This window comes from Bombina bombina, chromosome 8, assembly GCF_027579735.1.
Source record: "Bombina bombina isolate aBomBom1 chromosome 8, aBomBom1.pri, whole genome shotgun sequence".
Classification (NCBI taxonomy): Eukaryota; Metazoa; Chordata; class Amphibia; order Anura; family Bombinatoridae; genus Bombina; species Bombina bombina.
Genome location: NC_069506.1, coordinates 46,551,796 through 46,564,912, shown reverse-complemented (window position 1 = coordinate 46,564,912; position 13,117 = coordinate 46,551,796). Strand labels below are relative to the sequence as shown.

General features: G+C 37.5%; 1 protein-coding gene across 1 annotated transcript in view; it reads right to left on the bottom strand.

Annotated features, from left to right (window-relative positions):
- MORN1 (MORN repeat containing 1) overlaps positions 1-13,117 on the bottom strand; it is a 569,760-nt gene that overhangs the window by 240,390 nt on the left and 316,253 nt on the right. The gene's annotated exons all lie outside the window — the stretch shown is intronic.

The following is a 13,117-nucleotide window of genomic DNA, read 5'->3' as shown; positions in this document are numbered from 1 at the left end:
TTTTGTTTTCTGTTTGAAATCAAACAGAAATGTATGGCATAGTTATCTCTCCACCACGCCGCTAATAATTCAGATCATATCTCCCAAGTTAGTTAATCAGAAAAAATGCATGTATTCTCTGCAGCTAACATTAAAGGGACATGAAATACATTTTTTTTTCACGATTCAGATAGAGCATTTACTTTTAAACACCTTTCCAGTTTACTTCTATTATCTAATTTGCTTTGTAATCTTTGTATCCTTTGTTGCAAATAATGTGTAGGTAGACTCAGAATCAGCAATGCACTACAGAGAATTATTTGCTGACTGGTGGCTACACATATAGGGGCATATTTATAAAGCTCCATATGGAGCTTGATGCCCCGTGTTTCTGGCGAGCCTGCAGGCTCGCCATAAACAACAGTTATGAAGCAGCGGTCACAAAGACCGCTGCTCCATAACCTGCCCACCTGCTCTGAGCAGGCAGACAGACATCGCCGGAAATCAACCCGATCGAGTACAATCGGGTTGATTGACACCCCCCTGCTGGCAGCCGATTGGGTCAGCAGGGGGCGGCGTTTGGCCCAGCAGCTCTTGTGAGCTGCTGGTGCAATGCTGAATACGGCGAGCGTATTGCTCGCCGTATTCAGCGAGGTCTGGTGGACCTGATCCGCAGTGTCGGATCAGGTCCGCCAGACCTTGATAAATAGAGGCCATAGGCATTTTGCCATTTGCTCAACTGATATGTTCCGCTAGCTCCCAGTTTGTGCACTGCTGTTCCACCAACAAAGGATACCAAGAGAATTAAACAACTTTGATAAAAGACGTAAATTGGAAAGTTGTTTAAATCTGTATGCTCTATGTGTGTTTCATGTCCTTTTAACTATGTATTTGCAAAAATTAAACAATATTGGAAAAAGGGAACAGACTTTTTCCCCCATTAACAAAGCAATCACAAACTTTCCACGTGATAAACAGCAAAGCTACACCAAACAAAACAACTGCGCAAATATAAAATTGCGGATTTGCACTCTTTTTGCTTTAAATGACATTCCTATCCTCCACAGCCAATCAGAAACATTGACAACGTGGGCAACATGGCACCAGTCAGCGCTGAAGCATGTAGCACGTCAAAAGCGCCTATCATCTGTTGCACCAATCACTAAAGAGATCCAAACTGCCTCTGGAAGAAACATCAGCACAAGAACTGTGTGTTGGAAGCTTCATGAAGTGGGTTTCCATTACCAAGCAGCTGTACACAAGAATTACATCACCATGCACAATGCATCAGCTGGAGTGGTGCAAAGAACTATGGAGCAGTGGAAACGTTCTCTGGAGTGATGAATTACATTTCAATATCTGGCAGGCTGATGGAAGAATCTGGCTGTCGCGAATGGCAGGAGAACGTTACGTATTGGAATGCATAGTGCATACTGTAGGAGGGATAATGGTCTGGGCTGTTTTTCAGGGTTTGAGTTAGGCTCTTTAGTTCCATTGAAGGGTCATATTAATGCTTCAGGATACAAAGACATTTTAGACAATTGGGTTCTGCCACCTTTGTGGCAACAGTTAGCGGAAGGCCCTTTCCTGTTCCTGTGCGACTATGACCTTAGGCACAAAGTGAGGTCCATGAAGATATTGTTTGACAAGTTTGGTTTATAGGAATTTGAGTGGCCTGCACAGGACCCTGACCTCAACCCCAATGAACACCTTTGGGATGAATTGGAATTTAGAGTCAAACCTCATTCAATATTAGTGTCTGACCTCAAAGGGGGGGGGGGGGGGCAACTACATATTAATACCCATAGTTTTTGAATGGGCTGTCCAAAAAGCTCATATAGGTGTGATGGTCAGGTGTACATATACTTTTGCCAATATAGTGTTTATCCCTTAACAACCACAACGTACCCCTCTACATCACTGGTCGTTAAGGGTTTTTGAGGCCATAATAGCGTATCATGAAAAATAATCAAGCCCCATAGAAAGACCAGCGACGTACAGGGGTTATATACACACATGCACAGAAACTTGTAACCATGTCCACCACTTGTCATATACCATATCCTTTTAATTTTGAAAAAGAAAACTTTTTTTTCATCATTAAATCTTTGTTTCCTTTGTTTCCTAGGTATTAAAGGGACAGGAAACACGTTTTTTTTTTTTCTTCAAATAAAAGCATAGCTAGATAGGATGCAGTCACCAATCAGCAAATAGCACCAAGATATTGAACATACCTAGCTATGCTTTGCAACAAAGGATACCTAAATAATTAATCAAATTAGATAACAGAAGTAAATTGGAAAGATGTTTAAAATTGTATGATCTATCTGAACCATGAAAGAAAACATTTGGGTTTTCATGATTCAGATAGGGTATGCAATTTTAAACAACTTTCCAATCATCACATTTGCTTTGTTCTCTTGGTATTCTTTGTTGAAAGCTAAACCTAGGTAGGCAAATCTGCTAATTTCTAAGCCCTCGAACGTCGCCTCTTATTTCAGTGCATTTGGACAGTTTTTTTTTAACAACAAGACAGCGCTAGTTCATGTGGGCCATATAGAAAACATTGTGCTCCCTCTCTTGGAGTTACCTACGAGTCAGCACTGATTGGCTAAAATGCAAGTCTGTCAAAAGAACTGAGATTAGGAGACCGTCTGCAGAAGCTTAGATACAAGGTAATGACAGAGGTAAAAAGTATATTTATATAACTGTGTTGGTTATGCAAAACTGGGGAATGGGTAATAAAGGGATTATCTATCTTTTAAAACAATAACAATTCTGGAGTAGACTGTCCCTTGAAATTCTTTATTTCCATGTGTTTTATTATACAAAATAGCAAGAGATAATATTTTGCTTCCAGTCTCAGAGTGTTACATTGTAAAGTGTTATTTTGGATCTTGTTCGAGCACTGGCAATACAAGGACAATGAGTGTGCTAATACCACTTTCTGAACCATTCATTAAAAGTGCACTACAATTGTTTCACTTACAGTAAGATGCTTTAGTGATCATTTTTAACCATCCATTTGTAGTACAAGATTGAGTGTTATTCTTTGATTGAGGTAGACCACAAAATAATGCATTATGCAGTATTGATTGCCTTCCAGTTGTAATCTGGTCCTTTATGGACAACGGAAAGAACCTTCTGTAATCAAAGTCTTTGGGCTAAATTATAAATTAAAGGGATACTAAACCAAATTTTTTTTTCGTTCATGATTCAGATAGAGCATGCAATTTTAAACAACTTTCTAATTTACTCCTATTATCAATTTTTCTTCGTTCTCTTGCTATCTTTATTTAAAAAGCAGGAATGTGATGCATAGGAGCCGGCCCATTTTTGGTTGAGAACCTGGGATATGCTTGCTTATTGGTGGGTAAATGTAAGCCTCCAATGAGCAAGTGCTATCCATGGTGCTGAACCTAAAATGGGCTGGCTGCTAAGAGTTACATTTCTGCTTTTAAAATAAAGATAGCAAGAGAACAATGAAAAATTGATAATATGAGTAACTTAGAAAGTTGATTAAAATGTAATGCTCTATCTGAATCATGAGAGAAAAAAAATTGTGTTCAGTGTTCCCTAAAAGCGCATATTTGCCCTTCCAAAAACCCATAATCTGCGCTCTGTTTTCTTATTTTCATGCGTTACTGAGTGCGAGATTACAGTTGGGAAGTGCAAATATCACTCCCTTGAGATTGCATCCTCTCGCTCAAAAGCAGGCTCGATAGTGACTCAATGTAGCCCAGTTTTCATGTCGACAATCTAAAAGCCACAGCTCGTATAACCCCAATCACAACTACATATTAATATATATATGTATATGAATGTATACATATATATTTAGGTGTTTATATGTGTATAGATGTATGTGTATAGATGTATGAATATACATAATTACATATATAAATACATAAATATATATGTATATATTGATATACATATATATTTAAAGAGATTTCTATGTTAATAAATGTGTCACAAAGGATCCATATGTAAAAGTACCTTAAGCCCGTTTTTCCTTCAGCTCATATTTCCTCACTTTGAGCCCTTATAACTTATCTGTGCAATATTTGTATTAAAAAAATATATCAGACAGTGTTAATATGACTGTTACTGTACATTATAATATATTTTTGAGGTATTTTGTGCAACTTTTTCACTTAACCAAATGTATGAGTTTTCCGGTGTTTACCAATGTGCAAAACTCAATCACAACCTTGCGGTCACATTTACTACCCACTTGTAATATGACTAGTTTTCAGGTGTGCACGAAAAGGCGCATTTTTGCTGCAACGCAAGCTCACGAGAGCATTGCACTCCAACTGTAATCTAGCCTTTTTTGTTTTTATATGACCTAAACTGCTAGTTGACAAAAATATACTCTCGTTCCTAAATGATACAGTCATTTTTTAATGTTTTTTTTTAGTGTAATATTAAGTAGGAATTCTTTTTTTATATCTATTTAGAATGTAGTATTGAGTAAATATAATATTTAATAAAAAAAGAAATTATATTACTAAGGTATCACAGGGACCAAATTATTCCTCAAATTATGTCATGTCTGATTTAATGAGAACAATTATGACATGATCAGCAAGATAAAGGTCGTTCTGTTACCATAGGGAGTGAAAGGCTGCTAGATGACAGGGCACATAACAAGGAAAGGCCAGACAGATTTCTCAGCAAGTAAAATGTCAATTAATTATCTTTTTACAACCACCTCAGTTACACTGCGCTAATCAGCTGTGTAGGACATGCAGGTTCATGTCGGGGGGAAGGGAACCCCCAGGAATAGGTAAATCTCACTAAGTAATGAAAGTAGTTATATCATAAAATTATAAATGTGAATCCTAATAGAGAGGAGTATATAATTGCTTTAGAACCTAATTTAAAGGTTGTAATATTTTTCCCATCTAAGACACTATTTTTTTCCCTCTTAATAACATATTATGGGTCTCTGGCTAATACACGTAGAGTAATAGATTTTCTATCATTTAAAGGTGACCAGGCACACTTCATTAGTCTTTAAAGCCAGACTCAATTAACCACGGAGAGTCTCTTACAAAAAAATATAAATAAAAAGTGATTATAGTTTAATAGTGATATTATAAAGAATGTAAGGTAGATATCACTTATAATTATAAAATAATCTCAATTAATGAAGTATATTAAAATGCAGTGGTGAATACAATGGAAAATTAAACATTACTGCAGTTTATTAACAATTTGCAGAATACATTAACAGTGTTAAGGATTGGGGATAAAGCAAAGTCAAAGAAATATCAAAACTTTATGTGAAGCTTTAATTAGTGGATTGAGTGGAAACAGGTTTTTTTTGCATTTCACATAATTTCTCCGTTTAGTTGAATAAAACTATTATGCTATAAACTTTGTAAGTGCCATGTGCCATATCCTTATTGTAAATGCATTCAATGAATATCTCACACACACACTTGCACAAACATGCGCACAGAGGCACGCACAAAAGGAGACACATATATATGCAGATTTTATTGTTTTCTTAACACTTTCTTTGTGGAGTTGTAGTGATAGATATTGTTTTCCACAAACACACACACATACACGCACATATATATATATATATATATATATATATATATATATATATATATATATATATATATATATATATATATATATATGTAAAACAATAAAAACTTGCACTCTCTTCTCTTTTCCAAAACTTTTTACTTTGAAAAGTAGTGACGTTTCGGGGGACAAAGTAGACGTCTGAGGATGGGGATACTTTGTCCCCGAAACATCACTACTTTTCACAGTAAAAAGTTTTGGAAAAGACTAGAGAGTACAAGCTTTGTTTGTTATACTGATATTTATACTTGCACCCTGGCAGCTGCTGGAATGAGTGAGACTGCTCTCATTTGTTAATTATATACTGTATATATATATATATATATATATATATATATATATACCAAGATGCAAAAAATTTGCACTAAACGGCATCGGGTACACAGTACAGGCGGAGTTAGCAATAAGGATAATACCTTGTGTTTGCGGAGTAGGCGTCTCGTCCCACCACGCCACATCCACCACCAGCAGCCTTCACGGCTTCCTTCGTTGCCGTAATGGGGTCTGCCGGCGGTGTATAATAAGTACAAGAGAAAGGGATAACTCCTGAACAAGGTGAACGTGTTCAATAGTGAAACATAAGTCTATTAAGAAACATACCATGCACAGCCTTATTTAAAGGCATTAAAAATGGATAACTCACAGAGTAGTGTTTAGCTGGGAGTTACATCATATAAATACTCCCCTTCTTCAGACAAATTGTATACTCAAACTCGCTGTCTGTTTACACACTTCACTGCGAGATTGTAAACAGCATTGGTAGTAGCTGGTGACGTACAGATAGTTACACCCAGGATAGGTTTGATTTATACTGCACATACCGTCTGTGTAGGAGACATTGAAATTTTAATTAGTTATTACACTGAAGAAACATTACCGAGTGGGTTAACATGTTTGATGTAACAAGCTAATATACAGCTAGATTACGAGTTTTGAGCACTATAGGGAAATTAACGACCGCCACAAAAGCGGCGGTATTTAACCTCCCTATAGCGCTGCTATTACAGGTTTTGTAAAACTTGGCTTGTGTTGGCGATATGGTTGCGTTGAGCTCCATACTTTACCCAAATACAAGCAGTGTTTTGACGTGCTCGTGCACGATTTCCCCATAGACATCAATGGGGAGAGTCGGCTAAAAAAAAAGCCTAACACCTGCGATAGCGGAAACAAAAGCTCCGTAACGCAGCCCCATTGATGTCTATGGGGAAATAAAAAGTTACGTTTAAACACCCTAACATAAACCCTGAGTCTAAACACCGCTAATCTGCTGCCCCTAACATCGCTGCCACCTACATTACAGTTATTAACCCCTAATCTGCTGCTCCTAACATCGCCACCACCTAAATAAAACTATTAACCCCTAATCTAACACTCCCGATATCACCGCCACCTACATTACAGTTATTAACCCCTAATCTGCCGCCCCCAACGTCGCCACCACTATACTAAAGTTATTAACCCCTAAACCTCTGGCCTCCCACATCACTAACACTAAATAAATATATCAACCCCTAAACCTAACCCTAATGTAACCCTAAGCCTAAATCTAACCCTAACCCCCCCTAACTTAAATATAATTAAAATAAATCTAAATTAAATTTACAATTATTACCTAAATAATTCCTATCTAAAACTAAATACTTACCTGTAAAAAAAAAAAACTAAGCTAGCTACAATATAACTAATAGTTATATTGTAGCTAGCTTAGGCTTTATTTTTATTTCACAAGTAAGTTTGTATTTATTTTAACTAGGTAGATTAGTTAGTAAAAAGTTATTAACTATTTACTAACTACCTAGTTAAAATAAATACAAAGTTACCTGTAAAATAAAACCACATTACAATAAAATAAAATAAATTAAATTCATAAAATACAATTATCTAAATTACAAAAAACCCCACTAAATTACACATAATAAAAAAACAAATTATCAAAAATAAAAAACAAATTACTCCTAATCTAATAGCCATATCAAAATAAAAAAGCCCACCCAAATTAAAAAAAAAAACCTAGCCTACACTAAACTGCCAATGGCCCTTTAAGGGGCCTTTTGCGGGGTATTGCCCCAAAGAAATCAGCTCTTTTACCTGTTAAAAAAAATACAAACACCCCCCAACAGTAAAACCCACGACCCACCCAACCAAACCCCCCAAATAAAAACCTAAATAATCTAAATAAACCTAAGCTAACCATTGCCCTGAAAAGGGCATTTGGATGGGCATTGCCCTTAAAAGGGCATTTAGCTCTTTTACATTGCCCAAACCCTAAGCTAAAAATAAAACCCACCCAATAAACCCTTTAAAAAAACCTAACACTAACCCCCGACGTTCCACTTACAGTTTTCGAAGACCGGACATCCATCCTCATCCAGGCGGCAGAAGTCTTCATCCAAGTGGGCAGAAGTCCTCATCGAAGCCAGCAGAAGTCTTCATCCAAGCGGGCAGAAGTCTTCATCCAGATGGCATCTTCTATCTTCATCCATCCAGTGCGGAGCGGGTCCATCTTCAAGACATCCGGCACAGAGCATCCTCTTCTTACGATCGCCGCTGGAAAATGAAGGTTCCCTTTAAGTGACGTCATCCAAGATTGTGTCCCTTACATTCCAATTGGCTGATAGAATTCTATCAGTCAATAGGAATTAAAGGGGAAAAATCCTATTGGCTGTTGTAATCAGCCAACAGGATTGAGCTTTCATCCTATTGGCTGATTGGAACAGCCAATAGAATGAGAGCTCAATCCTATTGGCTGATTGTGAAATAAAAATACAACCTATGCTAGCTACAATATAACTATTAGTTATATTGTAGCTAGCTTAGGTTTTATTTTATAGGTACGTATTTAGTTTTAAATAGGAATTATTTAGGTAATAATTTTAAGTTTTATTTAGATTTATTTTAATTATATTTAAGTTAGGGGGTGTTAGGGTTAGACAGGCTTAGGGTTACGTTAGGGTTAGGTTTAGGGGTTAATATATTTATGTAGTGATGTGGGAGAATGCAAATATTTTACATTCCAATGTTCTTCACAGAGTAGAAAATGTTTGTAGTAGTTTTAAATATATATTTTTACAAAAATCTGTATACATCTATACATGTATATATTCATATAGATATATAGGTATATTCCAAAGTTATTAGGGAATTGCACTCTCAGTGACACAGTGTGTAAAGTCTGAGTGCAACGCGAACTCAAGGTCGAGTTTGCATTGCACCTTACTTGAACTACCAGCGCACATTTGTGGAAGCGATATTTTGCGCTCCACTTATAATCAAGCCCAATATGGGAATCCCAACATTACACCGACAGCCCTCACACAGAATAATATAGAAACCTGTCTGCAAATAAGCAGCAGCTAAGGTCGGAAACAGATGCTGTAAGACCAGTTCCCCTGTGTGATTCAATGATTAAAAAAACAAACATGTTATCGCATCTTACTGTGCATCTGGTACTTGATAGCTAATTGAGAAAAAAAAATAGTATTTGGCTTTTAAGATAGAGAAGTGTTTATTAAAGATTCAAACCTGGCTTTCTTTAGTAATATCCCATAATTCTTTTCAACATATTCATCTCCAGAAGTATAATTATGAACACAGTATAAAAGAGACATAAAGCTGAAATAAAAAAAAAGGTTCTGATGCATTGTAAGATTTTATTATTGCACTATTAAGGGCTAGATTATAAGTGGAGTGCAAAATATCGCTTCTGTGAAAGTGATATTTACACTCCACTTAGTAATATCAGCGCACGCAAATGTGCTCTGGTATTACAAGTTAGGTGCAATGTGAACGTCACCGCGCATTCGCATTGCACGGAAGCTTTGCGCTCACGAGAGCACGCTTCCAAAGGCTACATGGCATTAAAACTAGCGCAGCGAAGGGGGTAAGTCACGCAGCAATGGGCAGCAGATTGTAAATATATATGTATATGCTTTTATACGTTTATATTTATGTACAATATTAATATGTGTATATATACACACATTAACACATAAATATATATGTATATAAGCATATATTTATAGGGAACACACAGTCCCCATTGACCCTTGTGTAAAGTTACTTTCAGTGTTGTTTTTTCTAACACCCCGCACCCGACAACTTTAACTCTCATAACTGCTTTTTGCAGGGTTTATTTTATTTAAAAAATGCTACGTTTTTTTTTTAATAAAAAAAAATAATAAAAAAAAACTGTTTATTTTAGGGGCAATTGGGGGTTGCAAGCTCACAGTGGCAAATTTTCCCGTTGAAGGGCACGCAATAAATTAGTGATCCACTTGTAATCTAGCCTTTTGTGTATAACTGTTAAAGTAATCCTTGGACTGGTCTGGAGCTAAACATGGCAGCTTTCCTCAGACACCCCTGCCTTCATTCTTGGCGACTTCAACATCCCTCTCAACAATCCCTCTGCCTCCTCTGCGAAACAACTTCTGCAACTCACTTCCTCTTTCAGCCTGTCACAATGGACTGACTCTCCGTCTCCCACTCACAAAGATGGTCACTCCCTCGATCTGATTTTCAGCTATCGATGCACTATCTCAAATTTCACAAACTCCAATTTTCCTCTTGCTGCCCATCATCTCCTCACTTGCAACATCACATCCATCCCTACAACTCCCCCTCTACTCCTCAAACGAAACTTCACAGAAGCACTAAGGACTAGATCAGCAACAGCTTGCAAGCTCTCTCGAACCTCTTCTCTCTTCCATCCCCTCCTTTTACTGCCCTGACCAATCTATCTGCCACTATAACTCCACCCTTACATCTGTCCTTGACAATTTGGCTCCACCTACCATAGCTCAGAAACCACACTCTCATCCTCAGCCCTGGTATACTCCTCTGACACTGTACCTACGTAGATGTTCCCGTACTGCTGACTGACACAGGAGAAAATCTTGGAGTTCAGCTGACTTTCTTCACTACAAGTTCATCTTGAACTCTTACTATTCTGCCCTTAATCTTTATAAGCAACATTACTTCTCTACTTTAATCTCTACTCTTTCCTTTAACCCAAAACATCTGTTTTACATGTTCAATACTCTTCTCCGCCCACCCCACCTCTTAATACAACTTCTCTCTAAGCGCAAGATTTTGCCAGCCACTTCAATAACAAAATTGACTATATCAGAAATGAATTAAGCTCTCAACATATTACCAATCTCCCACCCGCTCAAAAGCTCACAATCATCTAAAACCCAAAAAGCCATAAATTTAGCTCTTTGCCTCTGTTACCGAGGAAGAAGTTTCTGCCCTTATACTGTCATCCCACCTTACTACTTGTCCCCTCACAGCTACTCCCCTCCCTCTCTTCTACCCTTACCCCATACTCACATACATCTTCAACCTCTCCCTCAGCACCGGTATATTTCCCTCATCTCTAAAACATGCACTGGTCACACCTATCCTCAAAAAATCTTCTCTCGATCCAACCTCCCCATCCAACTACCGCCCTATTTCCCTACTTCCTCTTGCCTCAAAGCTCCTTGAAAAGCTAGTATATGCACGTCTATCCCATTTCCTTACACTAAACTCTCTACTTGACTGCAATCTGGATTTCGTCCCCATCACTCCACAGAGACAGCAATTGTTAAGGTTACCAATGACCCACTTACAGCAAAATCCAAAGGTCACTTCCCTCTGCTTATCCTCCTTAATCTGTCTGCAGCCTTTGTAACTGTCGACCACCCTCTTTTGCTCCAAACCCTCCAATCCTTCGGCATTTGCGACACAGCTCTCTCGTGGTTCTCATCCTATCTATCTAACTGTACCTTTAGTGTAGCCTTCTCTGGAGCATCCTCTGTCCCTTTACCACTTTTTGTTGGGGTATACCAAGGCACTGTCCTCAGTCCCCTTCTCTTTTCAATCTACACATCATCATTAGGTTCCTTAATAAAGTCCCAAGGGTTTCAATATCATTTGTATGCAGTTGACACCCAAATCTACTTCTCTGCACCAGACCTATCTCCTTCCTTACTAACCTGTGTCACTAACTGTCTTTCTCATATCTCATCTTGGATGTCTTCTCACAATGTTAAGCTGAATCTCTCCAAAGCTGAGCTCCTTATTTTGCCCCTTCTACTAAAATCTCCACCCTCCAATTGTCTATAACTATTGTTAACTCCATCTTTACTCCTACCCCGCATGCCCGATGTCTTGATGATTATTATAATCAAGTTATTACCTGCTCATAGAAATTAAAAAAAAAGAATTGTCACAAAACCATTGAAAACCTCGTTCTTTGCATCTTAACCCCTTAGTGACTAGACTATTTTTCAATTTTCTTAAGGACCAGGGCTCGCACCCACCAACGACCGACACCATCACTGGCCGATGCAGAGAGGCTCTCTCTGCATCGGTGGGTAAAAAAGGGTATTGCAGTGATGCCTCAATATCGAAGCATCACTGCAATACCTTGAAAGCAGCTGGAAGCGATCACAATCGCTTCCACCGCATGAAACCCCAGAGAACATGCAAGGCACGTCCTTGGTCGTTAACGACCAGTATTTGTAGGACGTGCCTGGCACGTCCTTGGTCATTAAGGGTTTAAAGGGATATGAAACCCAACATTTTTCTTTCATGATTCAGATAGAGCATGTGATTTTAAACAACTTACTAATTTACTTCTATTATTATTTTGTCCTTGTTCTCTTGGTATCTTTTGTTGAAAAGCAGGGATGTATGCTTAGGAGCTGGCCCATTTTAGGAGCACTATATGGCAGCAATTTTTCAAGTATGTTATCCATTATTAAGAGCACTAGATGACAGCACTATTTCCTGCCATTAAGTGCTCCAGATGGCTACCTAGGTACTGTATCTCCTCAATACAGAATATCATGGGAATGAAGTAAATTTGATAATAGAGGTAAAATTTCTATGCTCAATGACTGAATCAATCTGCATACAAAAAAAAAATTTAGAGCAAATTTTTATTAAACCAAAAACATTAAAAGGACGGTATACTGTAAAATAGTTTTTCCATTAATGTGTTTCCAATTAATTTTACCAACTGCAGAGTATAAAATTATGAGACTTTCTTTTTAAGTGAAATTTTTTATTTTATTTATTGAAGTCTCCCAACTCCACCAGCACAATAACAACAATGTATACATCACATCTCATATCAATACAGAATAGTAGCGCATGGAACACAGTGTGTAAGGTAGCTATAAAGGATATCTAATTCGCATACAAGAACAACATAGTTTTAATCTTTTTACCGCCTTATGGTAGAGTAAAGTACGACCTCTTATATTACAGATAGGACTCATTACACCCGAAAAGAAAGAAGGAGTAATAAGAGTACCTATCTTAGAAAAGAAGGAAAGAAAGATAGGGACATAAGAGGAGAAATAAAGAATGAAGTAAAGATTGAGTGCTAGCAGAACTTTCTATTAATTAATTCCAACCTCCTATTAGGCCCTTGTTTCAACAGCTCTTCTTGTTTGCATCCTAACAGAGTCTTCCCAAACTATCCATTCTTCCCAAACTTTCAGGAATTCCTGTCTTTTGTCTAATAGGGATGATGCAATGTTCT